This window comes from Mobula hypostoma, chromosome 5, assembly GCF_963921235.1.
Source record: "Mobula hypostoma chromosome 5, sMobHyp1.1, whole genome shotgun sequence".
Lineage (NCBI taxonomy): Eukaryota > Metazoa > Chordata > Chondrichthyes > Myliobatiformes > Myliobatidae > Mobula > Mobula hypostoma.
In genome coordinates, this window is record NC_086101.1 from 39,952,095 (window position 1) to 39,975,062 (window position 22,968).

Consider the following 22,968-nt stretch of genomic DNA (forward strand, 5'->3'; position numbering starts at 1 on the left):
GAAGGTGTCCATGTCTTGTGCTTGATAGATATAATGAGCTAAAATGTGGGTAGGGCCTTTATGTCTACCCCTCTAGATGTATTTTAAGAAAGGCAGTAGCCAGTCTAAGCCATTAATTTCCACTGATGTGATATCATCCATTGTTATTCTGTAAGCATACTCAGGGCAGATAGTAAGAATATATTCCTTTCCCCCATGGTGGAGTTGTTTTAAGCAAGAGGGGAGAGTTACAAGGTGTGGAGAACCGAAGAAGATTTTCCCACCCAGAGGGTTGTGGGAATCTGCACTGCTTGAGCTGTTGGTGGCAGGTAATCCTGTGACATTGAGCAAGAATCTAGGTAAGCAGCTGAATCTCCAAGGCAATGACAGCTACGGACCAAAGTTGAATACAGTGGGGTCAAAGGCATGTTACTGTGCTGTATGACTCCATGATTCCACGCCCATGTTTGTTCAGGTTGAGGGACTAGGTCACTGGGAGCTATCTAGCTGAGAGAACAAATGGGGCCTCAATTTGCACTTTGTCTGGAAAAAGAATCCCCAAATATTACAGGGTTACAACATATAGCACCGTGAGAGAAAGTTGTAAATATGAAGCTACTCAGATTTAGATAAGGTAGATGCAGTTATCAGGCTGAAGTATTATGTGGGTTTGTGGATTGTGATCAGATATTTCACAAACCTTTACACAGACAAAATGTTTCTGTTATCCTGCATGTCTTCAGCAGGCATGCTGCGAATAATAAGTATTCTGCAACTGAAACAAATACTGCTTGAAAAACAGACATCAGAATGAACACATCAAAGAAGAGGATGCAATATATACTTTATTAAAAGCCACATCAACATTCAGTGTTATGGTCCAGAGGTTACTGCATAGGCTCACTTCAAGAAATGTATTTCGCACCCACCTTCCATCTTCCTCCAAATCAGAAAGAAAGTAATAATTCAGTCAGGGTGGCTGATTGAAATTGTGTGGAACAGAAGTAAAAATTGAAATTTTGTGCAGTGTTATTTTATATGTTTTGCTGGGAGAGTAAGTTCAAGGAATACAGCAAACATCTCCTACTTAAAGATTCCTACAAAACATCAAAACGCTATCCCATATTAACTGGCGGAAAAAAGATTTGTATTTACACTGAAAATCAAAAGATTTGGAAAGTGTTCCAATCACAGGTGAAACAAAACAATTTTGCACTCATCAAGGTCCCATAAATAATGCTGTGAATGCGACCAAGTAATAGTAATTGAGGGATAAATATTCCCATTCTCTTCTTCAAGAAAACTAGGGCGGATTTGTATTGGACAGGTAATTGATTAACAGAAAATATGAAAGATGGCACCTTTGCACAACTTCAGAATTGGTATTGGAATTGATTTATTACCGTAACATGTACTGAGGTACAATGAAAAACTTGTCTTGTAAACTGTTCATACAGCTCAAAACTTGTCTTGCAAACTGCTCATGCGGATGTGAGAGGCACATCTTTTTACACAAAGTGGTGGGTGTCTGGAACAATAGAGATTTTTAAGAGACATTTAAATAGGCACATGAATGTGAGGAAAATAGAAAGGTATGGACATTTTGTTGGCAAAAGGGATTAGTTTAGTTAGCCATTTGTTTATTAATTTAACTGATTTGGTACAACATTGTGTGTGGGCTGAAGAGTTTGCTCCTGTGCTGTAATTTTCAATGCTCTATGTTCTATAAAACATTACAGAGTGCATTAAAGAAGTGCAAGGTAAATCAAAAAGAGATTGCAGAATAAAGTGTGACAGCTGCAGAGAACGTAGGGTGCAGGTAGACATTAAAGTGCAAGATCATAACAAGGTAGATCATGAGGACAAAGGCCCATGTTGTCATATAGGGAACCATTCAATAGTCTTATAACAGTGGGTTAGAAACTGTCCTTGGGCCTGGTAATATGTATGTGCTTTCAGACTTCTTCACCTTCTGCCCAAGAGGAGAGGGAAGAAGAGAGAATGTTCGACATGGTTGGGATCTTTTTATAAAGCTGGCTACTTTACTGAGGTAGCAAGAAGCATAGACAAAGTCCATGGAGGGAGATTCGTTTTCATGATGTTCTGAGCTGTATTCACAAATATGCAATTTCTTGTGGTTGCCATACCAAGCTGTGATGCATTCAGGCAGGATGCTTCCTAGAATTCTGGGTAGAAATATTACCACAGTCCTAGATTTAATGGTCTCAGTATGGACGGTGCAGCCAATTGATCTGTAAGCTTTAAGTATGAGAATCAGAGTTAGGTTTATTATTGCTAACTTTTCTGGGGATAAATTTGTTGTTTTGCAGCAGGAGTATGGTGCAAGAAGACAAAATTACTATAGATTACAAAAATAAATGAACAGTGCGAAGAAGTAGTTATGAAGCAGTATTTATTGTTCAGAAATCTTATGACAGCTGCCTCTGAGACACTGAGTGTGGGTCTTCGAATTCCTGTGCCTCCCCCCCATTGGTGGTGTAGGGTAATGTACTTGGTGGAATCGTACAAATTCAAGGACACCGACGTTGAGTTGGGATTCACCTTAAGAGGCTGGTCTGATGTAATGACACAATTACGTAAAGTACTCTTACTACACTTTGTGTTCAGTGTTTGGAGTACTATAAATGAGTTGCTATGAGTTTTCTTAAACATAAAATGCCTCACGCCTCTTTTGTTTGCAAAAACCTACAGTAGTAACAAAAACTGTAAGTTACAGATGGTAAGCATGTTCCACATGGTTTCTTTCTACTGTTTTATTTATTTTTGTGTTATTAAATCATCACAAAATATCCTCAAAACATGGCTCAATTTCTCATGTTTGAGAGACTTTACCAGGTTTATTCAGTTTCTCTGATAATAATTTCCTGAATTTGCCTCCTCTTTCCTTTCACACCAATATACCCTGCTTAGTGTATTAGCCATTTGGTTGCTGGAGAGTATTAGTTTTTTCGTGTCTGCTGTTAATTAATAACATGAAAAGCAAGTTAGCAACATTGCCAGAGGAAAGCAATCCCACTGTCACTTTTGCAAAAACAGAGCTGTGAAAAAAACAGTTGAGAGCTTTATGAATCCAGTATCTATTCAATTAGAGGATGTATAAAGACTTCAATAAATAAAGAACAAATATCAATTTTCTTCATTCGAAGGAAACATGAAGGAGCAAGGTCTAACTTACTTCCTCAAAGATTTGATAATGCACTGATGCAAAGCTGCATAAAATCCATGGTAGATATTTCATTCAGCAGATGAGAAATATTTGTTCAAGGTTGCTTGTATATCATGGAAGCCTTTGCCTCAAAGTACTGAGAAACATAGCATCCATGCTGCTATACTCAACCTAAAAGACTTCATACATTGATTATTCAGAGTTGGAAAGAAAATATTTTTATGTGTTGTTCAACTAAAGAGTCTTTTTTAGAATCAAAGCTGATCTGTCAGTCTCTTGTGCCTTTGTTAACTAAGACATTAAGACATTTGGAGTGAAGTTCTTTCTTGTCACATAAAGTGCTTCTGCACCACTCTGTTAGACTTTCCTTTGTCTCTGAGCCCCAGCAGTTACAAAGGCCACACCCCAGCTGAGCAGTTGCAGTTAAATCTAGTCCTTTCATTGTTGTCACTCAATGAAACTTATTCTAGTGTTATGGATAATGATAGCAACAATTATAAATAATAACTGTGCCAAATTTTTTTTACAAAAATTCAAGATTCAAAGATTCAAAAAACATTATTGTCATTCTAACCGTACATCAGCTCTGCAGGGCAGAATGAGACAGCGTTTCTCAGGAGCAGTGCAATCATAACATAACAAACGCCACACTAAATAATAAACATAACAATAAATAATAAAACACAACGGCCACATGTCAGTTAAAATCAAGATCTAAGTGTCCAGTGCAAGTTTTAAAAGTGTCCAAAGCAGAGTCAGGTGGAGCAGCTATTTAGCAGTCTGACTGCCTGTGGGAGGAAGCTGTTTAGTAGCCTTGTGGTTTTAGTTTTGATGCTCCTGTAACGTTTGCCTGATGGCAGAAGAACAAACAGTTCATGGAGATGGTGTGTGGGGTCTTTAATGATGTACCATATCTTCTGGAGGCATCGACTCTGAAAGAGATCTTGGACAGAAGGTAGGGAGACCCCAATAACCTTCTCTGCTCCCCTAACCACCCTCTGCAAGGCTTTTTTGTCGACAGCACTGCAGCTGGAGTACCAGGTTGTGATGCAAATTATAAATGATTACTAACAAATGTTAAAATAAAACTGGACAACATTTTTTCCCGAAAGCGTTGCTTCCTCGGAATTATTTTTTTTGTTTATGATAGACCACTTGAAGCTGAACACAAATATAATTTCAGACTATGTAGAAACTATATATCATGCAGGAATTTTGAGTAACAAAATTAACATTTTTTGAATATAATGCATTTAATTGCATAACAGTGCTGACACTTTGCAATAGTTCAACTAAGCTATAAAAGGTTTTGTTGATGATTTTCATTTGTATTTAGTGTCTGAGGCTTCTTGCTCAAATTTCCAATAATAATCAGCTAGTAGTGATGGATTTTAGTTGCCCTGATACCATTTCTCCATGACCGCAATGTCTGGTCAAACCTTTCACCATACTCGTTACTGGTAGCATCAGGGTTTTTAGGGAAAAGTCTAAATAGAAATGCATAAAGTGAATCTTTCGCGACATGTTGCACTTCATGGATTTGTAAGCTTGAAGCATGTTGTCAACCAGCTGTGCATAGTTATTACTCTGTAGTTGTGAAGAAAAATTTTCAACAACATCCTTGTATGCCTTCCATGCGATTTTCTCCAGTTCCATTAGAAGTTCTTCAATTTGGCTGTCATTGATGAAGTGTTACATTTATGGACCAGCAAAAATGCCTTCCTTAATCAATTATTCTGATTCGAATTATGAATTGAAATAACAAATATAGGTGATTTTTTTAAAATGGTGCATATTAGGGAAATTTCATGGTGATTTTCATGAACAGCAGCCTAAAATCCGTAAGATAAACTCAATAGCATTCAGGAAGCAAAATCTTTGTTGTCCCAGTAATTACACCAACATAATGATAACTTTACTACAAAAAGGGCAATAGTTGTAAAATAGATGGAAATAAATGTGTTTAAAATTTGGTAACATCTACACATGGTCTCAGCTGGTTGGTCCAGACTAAGTGAGAAACCTCCATCCACTGTAGTCTTTCTTCTAAGTGCTTTGGATTCTCAAATGACCAAAATAACATCAATCTGTACTCAGTTGATGTAGCCCAATATTGGAAGTTGCTATAGATTTGTACATTAGAGTGATTTATTGTTACATACACCAATTCTTTGCTTACATGAAGCTCAGAAAAGTAATCAAAAATACATGGGAATTATATACACAATAATAAATGCAGTGATTAGAGCAACACATCAAAGTGCTGGAAAGATTGTAGTAGAAATCGAAGCAATGCAAAAAAAAAAGCTGAAGTAACAACAATGGAGGAAGGTAGAGTAAAGAACCCAGTTATGTGGCAGCTGTACTGGGAAGGGGGTTATGAAAGAAACGATTGGTTCAGAAGAGTGATAGCAGTACAGAAGGGATCAGCTGTCTGGGCTTTCAAGCTCCCACATCACCTTCCAGAAGGTAGATGAGACAAAAGAGAATGGACAGGGTAGCAGGCATCCAAAAGGGTACTGTTAGCATTCCTGAAGCAAACACACCATGAAGATCGACTGGATGGTAGGAAGTGACGAGTCTCTGACGGACTGGGTACTGGAGGGGGATGAGGACCATCACTGGGTTCCGGCAAACTAGCAACAGAGGAGCTGTGGGCAGTGTGGACAGGGCCAATGAACTTAACTTGTTCTTTAACAGATTTGACATGGTGGCCCCTGTCCATCCCCCACATGAGCCATCTGTTGTCAACCCCCAACCAACACATATTCCACTCTCCCCTCCTACCCCTCCTCACAGTCCCCCAACCTGCTCTCATGACTATACCCCTTCCCCACATGAAACCACCACGGTGGGCTTCACAGCTGAACAGGTGAGAAGACAGCTGAAGCGTCTCAACCCAAGCAAGGCTGCAGGACCGGATGGTGTCAGTACCAGGGTGCTCAAAGCCTGTGCCCCTCAGCTATGTGGAGTACTTTGCCATGTATTCAGCCTGAACCTGAGGCTCCGGAGGGTTCCTGTACTGTAGAAGATGTCCTGTCTCGTTCCTCTGTCGAAGACACCGCACCCAGCGGCCTCAATGACTACAGACCGGTGGCATTGACCTCCCACATCATGAAGACCCTGGAGAGACTTGTTCTGGAGCTGCTCCGGCCTATGGTCAGGCCACACTTAGATTCCCTCCAGTTCGCCTACCAGCCCCGACTAGGAGTCGAGGATGCCATTGTCTACCTGCTGAACCTTGTCTACGCCCACCTGGACAAGCCAGCGAGCACTGTGAGGGTCATGCTTTTTGATTTCTCCAGTGAGTTCAACACCATCCGCCCTGCTCTGCTGGGGGAGAAGCTGACAGCGATGCAGGTGGATGTTTCCCTGGTATCATGGATTCTTGATTACCTAACTGGCAGACCACAGTACGTGTGCTTGCAACATTGTGTGTCTGTCAGAGTGATCAGCAGCACTGGGGCTCCACAGGGGACTGTCTTGTCTCCTTTTCTCTTCACCATTTACACCTCGGACTTCAACTACTGCACAGAGTCTTGTCATCTTCAGAAGTTTTCAGATGACTCTGCCATAGTTGGATGCATCAACAAGGGAGATGAGGCTGAGTACAGGGCTACGGTAGGAAACTTTGTCACATGGTGTGAGCAGAATTATCTGCAGCTTAATGTGAAAAAGACTAAGGAGCTGGTGGTAGACCTGAGGAGAGCTAAGGTACTGGTGACCCCTGTTTCCATCCAGGCGGTCAGTGTGGACATGGTGGAGGATTACAAATACCTGGGGATACGAATTGACAATAAAATGGACTGGTCAAAGAACACTGAGGCTGTCTACAAGAAGGGTCAGAGCCGTCTCTATTTCCTGAGGAGACTGAGGTCCTTTAACATCTGCCGGACGATGCTGAGGATGTTCTACGAGTCTGTGGTGGCCAGTGCTATCATGTTTGCTGTTGTGTGCTGGGGCAGCAGGCTGAGGGTAGCAGACACCAACAGAATCAACAAACTCATTCGTAAGGCCAGTGATGTTGTGGGGATGGAACTGGACTCTCTGACGGTGGTGTCTGAAAAGAGGATGCTGTCCAAGTTGCATGCCATCTTGGTCAATGTCTCCCATCCACTACATAATGTACTGGGTGGGCACAGGAGTACATTCAGCCAGAGACTCATTCCACCGAGAGCGTCATAGGAAGTCATTCCTGCCTGTGGCCATCAAACTTTACAACTCCTCCCTTGGAGGGTCAGACATCCTGAGCCAATAGGCTGGTCCTGGACTTATTTCATAATTTACTGGCATAGTTTACATATTACTAATTAATTATTTATGGTTCTATTACAATTTATTATTTATGGTGCAACTGTAACGAAAACCAGTTTCCCCCGGGATCAATAAAGTATGACTATGACTATGTTTACCACTCTCTGCAGGTTCTGTCAGTTCATTCTACTTTCTATACTATATCTGTGGACATTCAAAAGGATTCTCATGGACTGCCAGGTCTTCTTGGGTGCCTATGAGAATAATTATGATGGCCCACATTTTTGACCTGTGTGAAGGGACCAGGTGAAGCTGCTGATGCTAAGAAACTTAAAGCTGTTGACTATACCTATATTAGCTCTGTTGATAAGGATAAGGTTGTGTCACCACCACTATCAAACCACAATACTCCAACCCGACTTCCTTTGGTCAAACACCAACTCTTTCATCTTGTTGAAATTAAGGGCAAGGTTATTGTTCTGACACTATCACATAAGGGTTGTGAAATCTTTCCTGTACTTAATCCCAGTCAACTACAGTAGTATCATTCTAAGTTCAAGTAAATATATTATCAAAGTATATTCAGTATATATTACCAGATACAACCCTAAGATTCATTTTCTTGCTGGTAACCACTGTAAGTACATAAAACACAATAGAATCAATGAATGAATGCACCCAACAGGATGGACAAACAACCAATGTGCATAAGACAACAAACTGTGCAAATACAAAAAGAAAATATCAATCAATCAATCAATCAATCAATAAATAAGCTATAAATATTGGGAACATGAGATGACAGATCTTTAAAAGCGAATCTACAGGTTGTGAAAACAGTTTAGCGATGAGGGAGTGAAGTTAAGTGAAGCTAACCCTCCTGGTTCAGAAGCCTTGATAGTTGAGGGACAATAACTGTTCCTGAACATGGTGGTGTGGGCCTTAGGCTCCTGAACCTTCTTCCTGATGACATTGGCGAGAATAGAGCATGGCCTGGAAGTGGGGGCTTTTGACTGCTTTCCTTCGACAGGGCTCCGTGCAGATGTACTCAGTGGTGAGAGGGCTTTACCTGTGAGGGACAGGGCTTTATCCATTACTTTTTGTAGGTTCTTCTGTACAGGGGCATTGGTTTTTCCATTCTAGGCCATAATGCACAGAGTCAATATTCTCTCAACCACACATCTTTAGAAGTTTGTCAAATTTTTAGATGTTATGCTGAATCTCCATGAAATTCAAGGAAGTAGAGGCGTAGCTGTGCTTTCTTAGTAATGACACTCATTCATTATGCATTATCATCTGTGAGGTGATAACACCGACAAATTTAAAGTTGCTGACCCTCTCTACCTCTGATCCCCTGATCTGGCTAATGAACCTCTGGTTTACTCCACCTGAAGTCAATAATCAGCACCTTGGTTCAGCTGACATTGAATGAGAGGTGGGTGTTGTGGCACCACTCAGCCAGACTTCCAGTGTCCCCCTTTTATGCTGATTAATCACCAGCTTCGATTTGGCCAATGACAGTATGTTATCAGCAAACTTTAATATGCCATTGGAGCTGTGCTTAGCCTCACAGTCATAACTATAAAGCGAGTAGAGCAGGGGCTAAGCACAGAGACTTGTTGTGCACCTGTGACCTGCGTTAATGGAGATTGTGGAGGAGATGTTGTGGCCAATCTGAACTGACCGGAGTCTGCAAGTGAAGAAATCCAGGATCCAATTGCACAATGAGGTATTGAGGCCAAGGTCTTGAGGCTTATTGTGTAGTTCTGAGGGGATGATAGTATTGAATTCTGAGCTGTACTTGATAAAGAGCATCTTGATGTATGCATCTTTGCCGTCCAGATGTTCCAGGGTTGAAAACTTTAGCTCAAACAGGAGGCATTTTGCCCATAGAAGAGTTGGAGAGCGCTGTGTGGATAAGTATCTGCAGCCAGCAGTGAAGTATGGCAAAGGTCCCCTACAGGTTTGGGGTTGCATTTCTACAAATGGAGTTGATGATCTGGTCAGAATTAATGGAATCATGGAATCGTCAATGCTGAGAATTACAAACAGATTCTCATTCATTATGCAGTATCATCTGTGAGGCAGCCGATCAGTTATAGTTTCAATCTGCAGCTGGACAATGACCCCAAATACATGGTCAAGGTCATAGAGAACTACCTTCATGTGAAAAGAAGAACAAAAGATTCCCTGGGTGAGGAAGTGGAGGGATGGGTTTGTAAATTTGCTGATGACACAAGGATTGGGGTGTTGTGGATAGTGTGGGAGGCTGTCAGTGGTCACAGTGGGACATTGATAGGATGCACAACTGGGCTGAGAAGTCGCAGATGGAGTTCAACCCAGATAAGTGTGAGGTGGTTCATTTTGTAGATCAATTATGATGGCAGAATATAGTATTAATGGTAAGTCTCTTGGCAGTGAGGAGGATCAGAGGGATCTTGGGGTCCAAGTCCATAGGACACTCAAAGCTGCTGCACAGATTGACTCTGTGGTTAAGAAGGCATACGGTGCATTGACCTTCATCAATCGTAGGATAGAGTTTGAGAGCCAAGAGGTAATGTTGCAGCTATATAGGACCCTGGTCAGACCCCACTTGGAGTATTGTGCTCAGTTCTGGTCGCCTCACTACAGGAAGGATGTGGATATCATAGAAATGGTGCAGAGGAGATTTACAAGGATGTTGCCTGGATTGGGAAGCATGTCTTATGAGAATAGGCTGAGTGAACTCAGCCTTTTCTCCTTGGAGCGACAGAGGATTAGAGATGACCCGATAGAGGTGTACAAGATGATGAGAGGCATTGATCGTGTGGATAGTCAGAAGCTTTTTCCCAGGGCTTGGAAGTAGGTACAGAGGAGATGTCAGGGTAAGTTTTTTTACGCAGAGTTGTGAGTGCATGGAATGGGCTGCCAGTGATGGTGGTAGAGGCGGATATGATACAGTCTTCTAAGAGACTTTTGGATAGGTACATAGAGCTTAGAAGAATAGAGGGCTATGGGTTACCATAAGTAATTTCTAAGTTAAGGACATGTTCAGAACAGCTTTGTGGGTTGAAGACCCTGTATTATGCTGTAGGTTTTCTATGTTTCTTCTATGTTTCTAAAGAGTTCTATTACAATTGGTTTGGCCTGCACACTGCCCTGACCTCAAAATCATTAAGGTTGTTTGCGATTACCTGGAGACACAGAAGCAAGTGAGACATCCAACGTATGCAGAAGAACTGTGGCAAGTTCTCCAAGATGCTTGGAGCAATCTACCAGTCGATTTTCTTTAAAACTACAGGACTGTGGAGAAATGAAGCAGTTTTAAAGGCAGTGGGCGATCTCAGCAATTATTGGTTTGATTTACTTTTTTATGTTTATTCATCTTTCTCATAAACTTTTTTGATATTTAGAAACTTTTCATTTTATTATTTTTGGAATCATTTTTGCTTTACAGATTTTTTTAAATTCATGACTAAGACTTCTGTACTGTACTGTAATTGAAGTTGGCTTGAACCGGGTGGCTACCACAGACTGCAAAAGTGAGAGGTTAAGATACCAGTGAGCCATCTGATCAGCACAGGTCTTTAATATTCAGCCAGATACCCCATCTGGGCTGGTGCTTTCTGTGGGTTCACTTTCCTGAAGGATGCCCTCACATTGGCTTCAGAGACCAAAATCACAGGGTCTTCAGGGAGTGTGGAAGTTTGTGAAGATGCCTCCATGTTTTGATGGTCAAAGCGAACATAAAATGCATTGAGCTCATCTGGGAGTGAACCCTTATTGTAATCGATGTTACTTGGTTTCAAGCTTTCAAGCCCTGTCTCAGCTGTCGAGCATCCCTCATTGATTCAAGTTTAGTTCAGAATTGCCACTTAGCACGTGAGAAGATTTTCTGGAGAACGTACCAGCCCAGTTGCGTGTAACTCGGTCACCAGATCTGAATGCCGCTGATGTGGCCCTCAGCAGATTGTGGATCTTGTGGTTCATTCAGGGTTTCTCGTTAGGGAAGACTCCGAATGATTTTGTGGGCTGTTTTTATGAAGTCTGTGACAAATGTGGTGTATTCTTTCAGATGAGTCCCTGAACACGGTTAAGTCCACTGGTTTGAAGCAGTCCTGTAGACACATTGGCAAACTTAAAGGCCAAAATATCTGGCTGTACAGTTATGGGTATAGAGGGTGTAGAACAGGGGACTGAGTACACATCCCTGGGGAGCACTAATATTAAGGGTCAGGTTGGTTAAAATGTTTGGACCAAACCTAACCAAATGAGGTCTGCCTGTAAGTAAATCTACAAGCCAGTTTTAAGTGGGGTCCCCAAGTTCAAAGTCCAGACTTTAGCGGTGAGCTTATTTGGTATTATGGTGATTTCCACGTGAGCTCCAGGCACTTCCACTGCAACAAACATCAGAGTAACATCTGGATTTCACTGAACTATTGGATACATCTTCCGCCCCTGAATATCATCCCAATATTGGATATCGTTACCATGCAGTCACTCTGGAAACTTGGCTACTATTATTCTTATTCCACTGTTCATAATGACATGCTATTATGGATACAATCACTCAAGTTAACTTCCACCCCATGATTCAAAGACAGATGTATGAGATCAGTTGCAACGTAGCCCATCTAAGCTTCAGAATCTCTTCTTTATCTACTGTACATATATGCACCTTGTGTTCATTGTACCTTCTGGAACAGCGAGACATGGGTGAGCCTATAAGTTGGTCAGTCAGTGTGAAGAGCAGGAGGAACTTTCCCAGTTGGAAAGCTAGTGATGGATCCCGCTCAATGAGAAATCCAAGGAGCAGCTCCAGGGAGCCGAGCAGAGATTCCAGCATTGACTTAGTCCAATACCAAAGTCCAAAGTACATTTTATCATCAAAGTATGTCAAATGGATACAACCTTGAGATTCGTCTGCTTACAGGCAGCCCCAAAACAAGAAGTGTCGCGGATAAAAATAGGGTATTTTAAGAGCCTCTTAGATAGGTACATGGAGCTTAGAAAAATAGAGGGCTATGCACTAGGGAAATTCTAGACAGTCTCTAGAGTAGGTTACAATGTCGGCACAACATTGTGGGCCGAAGGGCCTGTCATGTGCTGTAAATTTCTGTGTTCTATGTTCTAAACCAATTTAAAAAAAAAGACCGATACCCAATGTGCAGGGTAAATAAAAACCCATATCAAATCAGATCATGAAATCAATAAAGGAAGTATCAGCATTCAGAACGAAGTGGAGTCCGTAAACCTGAAGCTGGGAGCAGCCAGAATAGCTGCAAAGTCTCAGTTTCAGTCTGCCACGCAGAGGCAAATAGCTGCAAAGCTGGAGGGCACTAAGACTGGAGCAGTCGGGGCATGGCATTGCCTCAGCCTCAGCGCCAAGGAGAGCAGAGTAAAATGTCACAGAGCAGAACCAGCTCGACCCTTACCTCCAGTCCCGACACCTTGCCTTTTCATCTTAAACCGGAAGCTGGCTTAGTCCAATACCAGTGGTAGAGACAGACAAGGACACCTGAAGGGAAATATGTGCAAGTGTTTTCATTTCAGTCATTGCCAAGGCCCTGTGCATGAACCTTATATTTCTTAATAATTCTAATTGGCCAATATCTCTTAGCTATAACATTGACATCTGACTTGACACCGTCTCTCTCAGGGTGTAGCAGTGTTTCCTCATTTACTCCTGGATGACTCGAGTCTAATTTTTGAACTCTATTCTCTAATGCTTACCCTCCCCTAACAACAAAGAGTTTTCCTCTAAAAACCACCCAGTTCCCCTTTAATACCTTGAAATCATCCATCTCATGCATGTTCACTGACACTTACTGCATTCTGTAAAAATGATTGTTTCAAAAGTTATACAAGAAAGATATTTTCATGATTAATAGTTCAGTGAATGTTGCCAATTTACACCAACTGTTATAAATCATTTGTGTAATCCCCAGAATGATTATAAATAGGTCAACAGTGGTCAAGACATGAAATGGTATAATTTCTTCAAATTAATCACAAAGTAAAGATTTAAAGCAAGGTCCACAAAGTTCCAGTGACAGTGATTGCATTGTATAATTATCTCTATGATGTTACTCATACTTGGTTGGTTAAGACTGGTATAATCTATTGGCTGCTCTGCCCCCCATGGTTTAAATCTAAAGTAATCTGTATCTAAATCCTGTCATATGGAACATATCTCCATACTCCCAGCAGTAATTAAGTGAAGGTTTGATGCAGCTAATTCTGTGGAAATAAGTGGCATTCTTAAAGATCTGACCAAGCTCCCAGGAGATCAGAACTGAGCTTAATTGGCACTGTTGCATCTTGATGGATCTGGGAGAATTTTAATGGGAGATTCTCTTGTGCTTCTTGCAATAATCCCTTTGCACTGAATCTAGCCCAAAGATTAGGCTATTTCCTAGTTTCATTACATTCATGCTTGAAATAATCTTAAAATATATTTTGACAGTACTGAAGACAGTTAGGATTCATACTTGTATGTATGTTTCACTTTACTTGTTGAAAGACATCAACAGATCTCGGAAAGCTGGAGCTACAAACAATCTGCTAGAGGACCTCAGATGGTCATTCACCCATTCATATCTCCGAGCTTCCTCCCATCCAACTTCCTCTGAACACCCAACCCTCCTCTTTCCTCTGACCCTTCTAACTCTCTACTTCCTCTTTCTGGGTGGCTGCCAGTGACTAGTGGTGTTCTGCAGGGGTCAGTGTTGGGACCGCTTTTATATCAAAGACTTAGATGATGGAATAGATGGCTTTGTTGCCAACTTTGAAGATGTTACGAAGATTAGTGGAGGGGAAAGGTAGTGTTGAGGAAATAGGTAGACTGCAGAAGGACTTAGACAGATTAAGAGAATGGGCGAGAAAGTAGCAAATGAAATACAATGTTGGAAAATGCATGGACATGCAATTTGGTAGAAGAAATAAACATGCAGACTATGTTATAAATGGGGAGAAAATCCAAAAATCTGAGATGCAAAGAGACTTGCTAGTCCTTGTGCTAGTCCTAAAGGTTAACTTGTAGGTTGAGTCAGTGGTAAGGAAGGCAAATGCAATGTTAGCATTCATTTCAAGAGGTCTAGAATACAAGAGCAAGGATGTGATACTGAGTATTTATAAGCCACCAATGAGGCACACCTTGAGTATTATGAACAATTTTGGACTCCTCATCTAAGAAAAGATGTGCTAGCATGGAGAAGGCTCAGAGGAGGTTCACAAGGATGATTCCGGGAATGAAAGGGTTATCATTCGAGGAATGTTTGATAGTTCTGGGTCAGTACTCACTGGAATTTAGAAGGATGAGGAGGATCTCATTGAAATCTTTTGAACATTGAAGACCTAGACATGGTAGATGTGGAGAGGATGTTTCCCATGGTGGGGGAGTCTAGGACAAGAGGGCACAGTCTCGGGATAGAGGGGCGTCCATTTAAAACAGAGATGCGGAGAAATTTCTTTAGCCAGAGGGTGATGAATTTGTGGAATTTATTACCACATGCTGCTGTGGAGGCTAGGTCAGTAGGTGTATTTAAGGCAGAATTTAATCAGTTCTTGATTGGGCATGGCATCAAAGGTTACGGGGAGAAGGCTGGAGAGTGGGGCTGAGGAGGGGTAAAAAAAGGATCAGCCATGATTGAACAGCAGAGCAGATTCAATGGGCCAAGTCTAGATCAATCCGTTAAGTCACTGGCAACATCCTTGTAAATCTTTTCAGCATACTTGGCTTTTTAATAACTCCTTCCCTCTAGCAGGGCGACTAGAACTAAACACAATACCCAATCATGCATGTGCAGCCTCGCCTAAGAGCTGGAACTTTATTCCTTTGTGTGTAACAGACTGAGATATGATCTTACAGAGGTTTACAAACTCATAAGGGGCACTCACAGGGTGAATGCACTCAGTCTTTTTCCTGGGTTGGGAATCAAGGACTAGAGAACATTGGTTTAAAGTGAGAGGTGAAGGACTTAATAGGAACTGGAAGGGCAACTTTTTCACACATGGAGTGCTATTTAGGTGGAATGAGCTGCCAGAAGATGTGACTGTGGTAGCTAGAAGACAGTTGGACCATTACATGGATTGGAATGATTTAAAAGGTCTCGTAGTTGGGCTCGTGGTTGTAACGGACCAGTTGGGCCCAATCCATCCTATATTGCTCTATGATTCTATTAGCTTCAGGTGCCATTTCTGATTTCATGGTCACATGATATCAATATTTGCATAATTTAAGTCTTCACCTAAATCTAAAGCAAAGTGGCCAATCATGAAGAACAGAATGCTAAACCAGTGAGTCACCTTGAAGAAAAAGTATCAGGTAACTTCAGTTTGACCAAATATATGTGAGGTTTCTGAAATATTGTAATGCTTTCATGGCATTGTATTTATGGGACCATTAAATCACTGGTCTGGCATGTTGAGGCCACAGCTATTGATCCAGTAACATGAGTTCAAACTCCCCCAGAGCAACTGAGGAATTTAAATTCAAGTAATTATACCTATAAAATGCTAGCCTCAATAAAAGTGACCACAAAACTGTTGGAAAATCCATAGGACAGGATAGCCACTGCTCTCATCCACTTTGTCTTGCACGTGGACGCAGATCCTTTAATTATCTGAAATCACTAATAAGAGCTATGGATAGTATGAAAGTATGCAGCCTCTTTCCCAACAAGGGAATCAAGAACTAGAGTAGGTTTAAGGTAAAAAGGGGAAAGATTTAATAAGAATTTGAGGGGCTTTTTTTTTACACAAAGGTTGGTACGTATCTGGAATGAGCTGTAGAGGAAACAGTTGGGGCAGGTACAGTAACACCTTTTAAAAGACACTTGGACAGATAAATCGATTGGAAATGTTTAGAGCAAGGGTTCCCAAACTTTTTATATGCCATGGATCTCTACCATTAACCGAGGGGTCTGTGGACCCCATGTTGGGAACCCCTGGACAGAGGGATTTGGGCCATACAAAGGCAAATTGGACTGGCTTGGATGGACATCTTGGTCAGTATGGAGAAGATGCACCAAAGAGTCTGGTTCCTTACTGTATAATTCTATGGCTAAACAAGCCAACTTAGTTCAAGGCCAATTAAATGCAAATGAGAAGTATTGGAATCTGGGGTACAGATTAGAGTAAGCAACACTAAAATAGTGGTAGAGGTTGCTTGCATTTTTTAAAAATAAAACGCTGAATTGGAAAGTTGCGCCAAACTTGCATGGCTCTTTGGTTATGCTCTACAAAAGGGTATAGAGACAATGAAGAGTTTCCTTGAACAAGGGGGAGAAATACATCTTTACCTGCTGGCCACATAAGTTTTACCACATAAAACTTTCAGCCACACCTGTCCTCACCTCTTTCCATCTTGCTGTGGTGACTTCAGAAAAAGCTAAAGTGGTCCATCAGCAATCTTCAGAATTGTGTGGGCCTTGAATTGCAAAAAGTGAAGGAGCATCATTTACTGAAAAAAATTTAACTCCATTCAACCAAACTGTGTCAGAATATACATCAGGCAAGAGAACCTTTGAAGACTTACATCAACATGTTCAAGAATACCCATTTCCCTTCCACTATACAGTTTTTGAACCAATTGGCACAAATGGCCACTCCCCCTCCTTTTAAATCAACTACTCACTTTTTTTCTCCTGTCCTGCCAAAGGGTCTCAGCCTGAAATGTCAAGTGTACTTTTTCCATAGATGCTGCCTGGCCAGCTGATTTCCTCCAGCATCTTGTGTGTGCGGCACAATCCTAATGAGCACTTTGCACTGAAGTGGATTTATTCTTCTAATTGTATTTTCATTCTTGTAAGTAATATTTATAATTTCTACTTAATTTATGTACTTTGAGATCCTTGCTGCAAGAAGTCCAGGTCTGAAGTAAATAGATTTGTAGCAGATGGGATTCAATTCTGAGAAGTGTGAAATGACGCACTTGTGAAGTTTGAACTTGGAAGGCAGAGTTCAAAGTTAATAGCAGTGTGGAGGAACAGAGGGCCCTTGGAATCCACATAACGTAGATCCCTCAAAGTTGCCGCAAAGTTCGATGGGGTGTTTAAGAACAAGTTCGGTCTGTTGGCCTCCATTAGTCAGGAAACTGAGTTCAAAAGCCACCAGGTCTATAAAATTCTGGTTAGGCCACTCTCAAAGTATTGTGTTTGGTTCTGGTCACCTCACTATCTGAAGGATGTAGAAGCTTTAGAGAGGGTGCAAAGAAGATTTATCAGGTTGTTGCCTGGATTGGAGTGCATGTTTTATGAGGATAGGTTGAGCAAGCTAGGGCTGTTCCCTTTGGAGCAAAGGAGGATGAGAGGTGACTTGACAGGATATTGATGGAATGGTCAGACGACACCTTTTACCCAGAGTAGCAATGGCTAATATGAGAGGGCATCATTTTAACGTGATTTAAGAGAAGTATGGGAGGGATGTCAGAGGTAGTTTATTTTTACACAGAGAGTGGCAAGTTCATGGAATGCTATTGGGATGGTGGGTGTGGCAGATATATTAGGGACATTTAAGAAACCCCTTAAATTGGCACATGAATGAAAGTAAAAAATGGAGGGCTATGTGTAAAGAAAGATTAAACTGATGTACACAAAATGCTGGAGGAACTCAGCAGGTCAGAGAACATCTATGAAACTAAATAAACAGTCATCGTTTCAAGCTAAGACCTTTTGCCAGGACTGGGAAGGAAGGGTGAAGCTCTTCATATCTTATAAGATTATAAGAGGAATGGACAGACAACACTTGTTTCCTAGGCTGGCACAGAGAATGATAAGTGCCTGGAATGCACTAGATGTGGTAGAAGCTGATACAATAGGGATATCTAAGAGGGATGGATGAAAGAAAAATTGAGGGTTATAGGTTGTGCAGAGGGAAGGGTTACATTGATAGTGGGGCAGGTTTGTATAGATCAGCACCACTGTGGCCCATACTGTGTTGTACAGTTGTGTGTTCTATTTTCTAATCCCCTCTCTCCTGTAGAGATAGAGGTTTCTGAGCAGCTGGCTATCGTCCTGCTCACGCTGCTCTCATCTGAAACACAATTTCCAGTGGAGATATCTGAAATGCTGTTGACAGTTAGGTATGCAAAAGATGCTTTGATAATTTGTTCTTCCGATCATGCAGGCTCCAATTTACAAGATAAAACTAGAAAACATCAGAATTACCAAAGCCACTGAAACTGGTGCATACAAGGAAACTAAGCTAATTCAATGTGGAAAGTCTTTGTGTAATTAATTTGTCCTTGTCTTTTTCTGATCTTCTAAGTAACATCCAGTGATCAGAACTCCCAAATGTCACTCAGATCTTTATAGCTGCCATAGCCACCTATCAGGATGCATCACCACTTGGTATGGCAATTGCTCTGCTGGGACCACATCAAACTGCAGTTGTGGACATAGTTCTGCACATCACAGAAACCAATTTCGCCTCATGGACTCTACCTACATCGCTCCCTAACTTGGTGAAGAGCCAATATGCACCCTAGAAATTATTGCTTCTCCTTTCTCCCATCAGGCAGAAGACATAAAAGCCTGGAAGCGTGTACCACCAGGGTCAAGGACACTTTCCACCCCACCGTGATAAGACTATTGAGTAGCTCCTGGTACAATAAGACAGACACTTGACCTCATAATCTACCTTGTTATGAATTTTGCACTTTATTGTTTACGTACACTGCACTTTCTCTGTAACTGCATTCTGCATTCTGACATTGTTTTCCCTTGTACAAACAGTGTAATGAATTGAACAATATGCAAGATAGCCTTATGTTAAACTGTACCTCGGTACATGTAACAATAATAAACCAACTCCTATTCCAAATTCCAGAGTAAATGCTGTGAGTGCTTTCCACAAGCAGCTAGAAAGGAATTATGAGACCTCTGTATTTCTATGTTATTTTCCCTCCACATTTGCAGCCCCTTTAGTTGTGAGGTATACTCACCTCAATTTTGTTCAACATTGCCAAACTACTTGCTAATATTACTATCACTCATCAGATTACATATCAAAATCCATATTCTGCTTCTCCCCAAAGGATTTAGTTACACGTGATCTGTCATTTTGAAATATATACCTACTGTATATATGTTGTCAGCCTACCTGCTAGCTTCCAAGCCCACCTGGATGTGGACATTGCAAGTTAAACCAAAGATTTTCAGTGCTCTTTGAGATTTTGAATAATTCAGGGAAAAACATTTTTTAATGTGAGATGGGCAATAATTCTCATAGAACACAAACTAAAAACTAAAATGGGAATTCATTGAGGCCAAAAAACAAAAAGGAAAAAAACAAGGTTTATGTTGAAATTCTGCTTTCCTTGGGATCTCTGGTGCTTAAAGTTAATTTTATAATTACTGATGGTGCAGCATTCAAAGATGCCAAGCCAAAGTAGGTTAGTTTACTCTCAAATTTGTATCCCCGTAAGAACTCTAAAACTCAACAAGACGCAGGTGTAGCTTGGTATGATTGCATTAATGAAAGGTAAGCCGCCCTCTCTACTTCACTGGTTCACCGGATGACTGTTATTCTACATAAAATTTGTAGGAAACTCAAAATAATATAATTAATATCAGTGATAGGTTTTGTACTTCCAAACACTAGTTAGGTTCAACAGTAAAAGGGCACAAAGATCTTGATTTCTAAAATACCTTTTATTCATTCCAAAGCATCTACAGCTGATGAACAACTTTCCAAATGTTGGTCACTGCTGTCAGTCAGCGAATTTCTGTGTAGGTGGCAGTGTGATTATGACCATCAGTCCAATGTAATGTTATTGAGGGATAAATAGAACACTTTTCTTTGGAATAGTTCAGAAGACTTTCCTGTGACCTCAGTTTAACACCTCATCCAAAAGGCAATACCATCAACTCCAGTTTGATAGGGCAACAGGGTGTCAGACTAATGACCTATCTTGAATTGGAAGTGAACTCACAACTTTCTGAGTCCAAGACAAAAGTGAGCCATAGCAATGGCTGGAATGAAAGAGAAGGAATGTGGGAAAAGTAATGGTGTTCTGAGCCACCCACACAAAATAAATTTGAAGACTTGGAACAGAGTACAAGACTTCTTAGCAATACAGAATTATGTTTAGCAATGAGGTCAATGTTGCTGAGATAGAATCGATGAATCTACTGATTCCTATCAGAAATAAGTTTGACCTACTGCCCTTCTCTTTCTTGATGGAAATGATCATGGATCTAGAACATGATGTCAGACCAGTCCGGGTTGCAAGTGTACTATCAAAAAATCAACAACAAAGTTCCATTTGACATGTTCCACAGACAACAATGTGAAAGTAACCAGATCATCTGTTAATGAACTAGTCATGTGATGTTTGATAGGTACATATTGGCGAAGCCTTTCTGGGGAACATTTCGAATCCTCTTCGATATATTGCATACTTGATGACCAACTGACCGCTCACAATGACAGAGAGAAAATTAGGTTAACATCATATCTGAAGAAAGGATCTCCAGTTCTATCTCATAGGGTAGAGCTGTCATCTACAATGATTAACTTATTTTAAAAGATTGAAAGACCTGCAACTTTATGTTGTACTTTCCTGATATTTGCTGTTATAAACCTTTAGGGGAAAAAAAAAGCCCTTTTTAAAGCTCAGTGCTTTTGAGTTTAGAACCTACCTGCCCTGCTGAGTTCCTCCAGCATCTTGTGTGTGTTGCTTTGATTTCCATTACCTGAAGATATGCTCCTCTTGCAGGATGTGGGAAGTCAGGGAGCCCTCCAATATCCCTGACAACGACACCTGCAAAAAGTGCATCCAGCTGCAGCTCCAAACAAACCGCATTAGGGAACTGGAGCAGGAGCTGGATGACCTGCGGATCATTCGGGAAAATGAGGAGATTATAGATAGTAGCTACAAGAAGGTAGTTACGCCAAAGGAGCAGAGCACAGGAAATTGGGTCACTGGCAGGTGAGGGAAGAGGAAAGGGCAGGCCGAGCAGGGTTCCCCGGGGCCATTCCCTCAACAACAAGTGTACCGTATTGGATACTGTTGGGGGGGATGACTTACCTGGGACAAGCTGCAGTAGCCAGATCTCTGGCACTGAGTCTGGCTCTGCAGTGCAGAAGAGAGGGGGGAAAAAGAGGAGAGCGGTAGTAATAGGGGACTCGATAGTTAGAGGTACAGATAGGAGGTTCTGTGGTCGTGACAGAGAATCCAGGATGGTTTGTTGCCTCCCGGGTGCCAGGGTCAAGGATGTCTCTGATCGCTTGCATGACATTCTGAAGTGGGAGGGTGATCAGCCAGATGTCGTGGTGCACATCGGTACCAATGACATAGCAAGGAAGAGTGAGGAGGTCCTGGAGAGTGAGTATAGAGAGCTTGGTAGGAAGTTGAAAAGCAGGACCTCGAGGGTGGTAATCTCAGGATTGCTACCTGTGCTAGGTGCCAGTGAGGGTAGGAATAGGATGCTCTGGAGGATGAACAAGTGGCTGAGGAACTGGTGTAGGGGACAGGGTTTCAGATTTCAGGATCATTGGGACCTCTTCTGGGGCAGGTGGGACCTGTATGAGAGAGACGGGTTACACTTGAACTACAAGGGGACCAATATCCTGTCAGGGAGGTTTGTTAGTCCTATTGGGGAGGCTTTAAACTAGATTTGCAGGGGGATGGGAACCAGAGTGCCAGAGCTGACAGTGTGGCTGGGGTGAAAATAAATGATGTTAAAAGTTCAAGCAAAGCCGCAAATAGAAAGGTTGTGAGTGGTGGTAAAAATCTTCTGAGGTGTATATATTTCAATGCTAGGAGTATTGCGGGGAAGGCGGATGAGTTGAGGGCGTGGATTGACACGTGGAATTATGACGTTATAGCAATTAGTGAAACTTGGCTACAGGAGGGGCAGGACTGGCAGCTTAATATTCCAGGGTTCCGATGTTTCAGATGTGATCGAGGCAGAGGAATGAAAGGTTGGGGGTGGGGGGCGATTGGGGTAGCATTGCTTGTCAGGGAAAATATTACAGCAGTGCTCAGGCAGGACAGATTAGAGGGCTTGTCTACTGAGTCCTTATGGGTGGAGCTGAGAAACAGGAAAGGTATGGCCACATTAGTGGGGTTGTATTATAGACCACCCAATAGTCAGCGAGAATTGGAGGAGCAAATCTGCAGAGAGATAGCAGGCAACTGCAGGAAACATAAAGTTGTGGTGGTAGGGGATTTTAATTTTCCGCATATTGATTGGGACTCCCATACTGTTAGGGGTCTAAATGGGATAGAGTTTGTAATATGTGTTCAGGAAAGTTTTCGATATCAATATATAGAGGTAACAACTGGAGGGGATGCAATATTAGATCTCCTATTAGGAAACAAGTTAGGACAAGTGATAGAAGTGTGTGTAGGGGAGCACTTTGGTTCCAGTGATCATAACACCATTAGTTTCAACTTGATCATGGATAAAGATAGATCTGGTTCTAGGGTTGAGGTTCTAAACTGGAAGAAGGACAAATTTGAAGAAATGAGAAAGGATCTAAAAAGCGTGAATTGGGACAGGTTGTTCTCTGGCAAGGATGTGATCGGTAAGTGGGAAGCCTTCAAAGGAGAAATTTTGAGA

At 41.5% G+C, this 22,968-nt stretch overlaps 1 long non-coding RNA gene across 2 annotated transcripts in view; it reads right to left on the bottom strand.

Moving 5' to 3' along the window:
• The window catches only part of LOC134346191 (uncharacterized), a 48,747-nt gene that overhangs the window by 16,508 nt on the left and 9,271 nt on the right, over positions 1–22,968 (bottom strand). For both annotated transcript variants that reach the window (XR_010017853.1, XR_010017852.1), the window contains exons 3-4: positions 16,756–16,829; positions 12,835–12,917 (exon numbers count right to left, since the gene is read on the bottom strand). This is a non-coding gene — a long non-coding RNA (uncharacterized LOC134346191). The remainder of the gene's footprint in view (positions 1–12,834; positions 12,918–16,755; positions 16,830–22,968) is intronic.